Consider the following 3,747-nt stretch of genomic DNA (forward strand, 5'->3'; position numbering starts at 1 on the left):
CACGGCTAGCCAGGATCTCTGATCCACGGCTTGAGCGGTCAAGGGGGAAGGATTTTAGGGTTCACCCGTCTGCGGAACACAAGTTTTTCACGAAAGAGATAAGATGAGTGGCTCGGGCTCAGGCTCGGCCGAGGGCAATCTTGTGGCGATGACGAAGGAGCTTGGACTTAAGGAAGATGTCCTGGTTGATGGAGTTGTGGAAGACGATGACGATCTGCCAGAAGAAGCAACCCGGTGGATGGCGGTCACGCGTGTACACACAGACATACCTTATAGCCAATATTGGTTTTACAGGAATATGAGGGTTGCTTGGGATCTGGCGCATGAGGTAAAGATTCGACCACTCAACAACGACCTTTATGCGATGTAGTTTTCATGCCTCGATGACTGGGAACGTGTGATGGATGAAGGGCCCTGGAAGTTCAAGGGGAAAGTAGTGGTGATTTCGTCGTATGATGGTTTCACTAGACCGTTAACAATTGCATTGGACATGGTAGACATGTGGATCCAGATACATGATATACCAGATGGTTTCTTCCACTTGATCAACTTCCTTGCTGCAAGCCTGCAACAATAGGGGAATTCATCTATGCCGAGCCAAAAGCTTAGGACTTTGAGGGCAACTTTTTCAGTTCGCGTGAAGGTAGATGTCACAAAACACCTAAAGAATGTCGTCTCACTCGTTGTCAAGAAGAAGCGTGAAATTTTCAGAGTTAAATACGAGAGGGCGGGCCCCCCAATGGGGTCCCGCCTAGCGCAATGAGCCTTCTCTGCTGGAACTGCCGCGGGGCTAGTAAACCCACGATAGTTCGTGAGCTTCATGACTTGACAAAGCATCCTGCCCCCTCTATCGTGTGTATTCTCAAAACCCAAACAGAGGGCTCCCCATGCGGAGAGTCTAGATGGTATTTTAGGTTTTAATAAAAGCTATGTTGTCAGTAGCTCTGAGTGGTGGGAATTTTTTGTAATGATTCAGTAAAGGTGGAAGTTATTGGCTACTGTGAGTACCACATTGATGTGACCATTGATGATTTTGGTGATAGTAAAAGCAGAGCAACCATTATTGCATGAATACCTAACAGTGGTGGGCGGAAAAAGTCCAGCAGTGGCGGGCAAGACTCTCAGGGGCGCTCGCCAATGACCTCCCGCCACTGCTAACACGACATCAGTTGCGGGTGAATTGTAGTGCCCGCCACAACTATTGTAGCTAGCCATTGTTGCACTCCTCTCTGTCCGCCACTGCTGCGCATAGCAGCAGTGGCTGGCGCTTTTGGCGCCTGCCACTGGTAGTGATCTAGGCCTATAGAAGAATTGTTGTCGCGACAGCGTTTTTTTGCTTGCCGTGGCAGCATTTTAATGACGCGGTTGACGTATTTTGCACTTGGCCATCACATTGCATTACATCTATAGAATGTTGTCTCATGATTCAAACAATCCTCCACATGCATATATCATATTATAACGTCGATGCAATAATTATGAGTATTAGTGAAGCAAACATATAGTATAAGAAGTGCGACGTAACAAACAAACATGCATGTCTCGACACATAATGAATAGTTTCACAACTATTTTGAAGCAGGGTCTCTACCGACTTGGCTAGTCGCTGGCAATCGATGACCGCAATATATCTTTGACTCAGTGAAGTCGTTCTTCATATGGCTATGGCTGGCAGTGGAACTTCCCATCCTCATTTACAACCTCCTTGTCGATGATTTTGGCGAACACCTTTTGGAGCTACTCATGCTCTCTTAATTATTCCCATGTGTCTATGTCCCTCTTCATCTCCTCAGACCACTTGATGATCTGACTATGATTTTGCAAATATTGGCTTTTCTTTCAAAAGTCATCCATGATGGCCATGACACAGTAGCCAAACCTATCACTGGTGTAGAGGCCTGCTATACAAACGGTTTTCAACCCCTTTCCACGACGGCGCTTGGAACCGTCGTCAAGTGAGTGTGGGCGATAGGGGGTCCTTCCCACATGATCCAGAAATCGTCGGGGATAGGCCCTCCTCGCACACAAAATGAGCTCGTGTGCGATCTGGCGAGGCATCGAAACACAATCGTGTCCATTCGTATGTACATCCCACACGGTGAATCCTAGGAAAACATTTCCGTTCGTATGTATATCACACACAGTTTTTGGTGTGGAAACGTTTGTGCAAAGTGGCCTAACGCAAACAGTTCTCTGCTGGAAACCATGTGTGATTGCTAATTGATCGAACACGCCTACTTTTTAGGAACCGTGTGGGTTGTTTGAGTTCATCGCCCACGATGTTGTCTGAGTAACCGTCTGTAATAGAAAACCCCAATAAGTAGCGTAATTAGCCTATTATTGATAATCCATATAGTAATCAAATTGATATTTCTTATAAAACACACTAGATATTTCATATCTGTATAACGACAACCAGTATTTCATAATCGAATTACATCAGATAGCTTCGGCACTCAATTACGCTATTACACAACATCAGCAAGTTTCGCATGCAACATCAAAAACCTTTGGAAAGTAGCATCATACACGATAAATAGATCGATGAATCTCATCTGGGAAACTCCAGAAGCGGAAGGAAAATATTGAGCCTTTAGTGATGTTGAATGTCCTTGCAATTTTAGGCCAGTGGCTATGGATAATTGCCCGCCCAACCTTCGTCCTCTTTAGGAAGACTTCAATATTGTACCGTGGGTGTTGAATGAATACCTTCCTCGCCTCTTGACCATGCAGGTGGTTTGAGAGGTAACCATCGGTGAACTGCTTTGAAAAGTACTGAAAATAAAGATATGCATAAATCGCTGTTATAAATTTTGAAATTGCGCAAGGGGTAAAAACAAGGTAAAAGACTTAGTACCATCCTATAGTTGACTAATGTCTTCTTCATTGTGCAAACAAAGATCTTGCTGTTATTCGTCCCAAGTTTCTTCATCCTAACAATCTTTCTGAGTTTATTGACTTGACTTATATTCATGGACATCTCATTTCCCCATATGCAAAATGGGTCGAACAATGCGTCTAAGCCTCTGACAGCAGGACCTACATGTGCAAGACCAAATTATAAGAAACCTAAATATTAGAATGATTCCTGCAACTGCACAATAATTGCTATTAGAGAAAGGACCATGCATGAGCATACCTCAATGGTAAACCGCAGTGTCTCCCATTGTTTCCCTACAACACACATAAGGAAGATCTTGATCAGGTTAACTGACAGTTGTCATACTATTAGTAGAATATGTATTGAGTACAACCAAATTTGATTTATTTCACATGCATAACAATACAAAATTGTACCCACAACAAATGAAAATCAAATTGCAGAATTCAACGAAACAGTTAAATGGACAACAGACCAAATGAACCAAAATAGTTAACTGAGCACGACATTGCAGAATAGAAACATGTACTAAAAGATAAGACAGTTAACAAAACAAAGAATGCTTGAGAACAGTACTACGAAATGTAGCAATTGTTGGACCAAACTGTTAACTGAACATTACATTTCATAGGACCAAACTATTAACTGAACATCAGATTGCATATTAACATTAGAGAGGACAAATCACTAGAAGGCACTGGCGGTGGCCTCGAGAAAACAGCATGAACTCTGTTTTAAAGTAGACAACTGCGTGGCGGTGTGGAGGTGGCCTCGAAGACGAGGTGCTCCTCCAAGATCTGGCGGTCAGCACGCACGGCAGCAATAGCGACCTCGTGCATGTGTGCGAGCGCTATTTGCTTCTCCGT

The sequence above is a fragment of the Triticum dicoccoides genome, chromosome 3B (assembly GCF_002162155.2).
Source record: "Triticum dicoccoides isolate Atlit2015 ecotype Zavitan chromosome 3B, WEW_v2.0, whole genome shotgun sequence".
NCBI classification, from domain to species: domain Eukaryota; kingdom Viridiplantae; phylum Streptophyta; class Magnoliopsida; order Poales; family Poaceae; genus Triticum; species Triticum dicoccoides.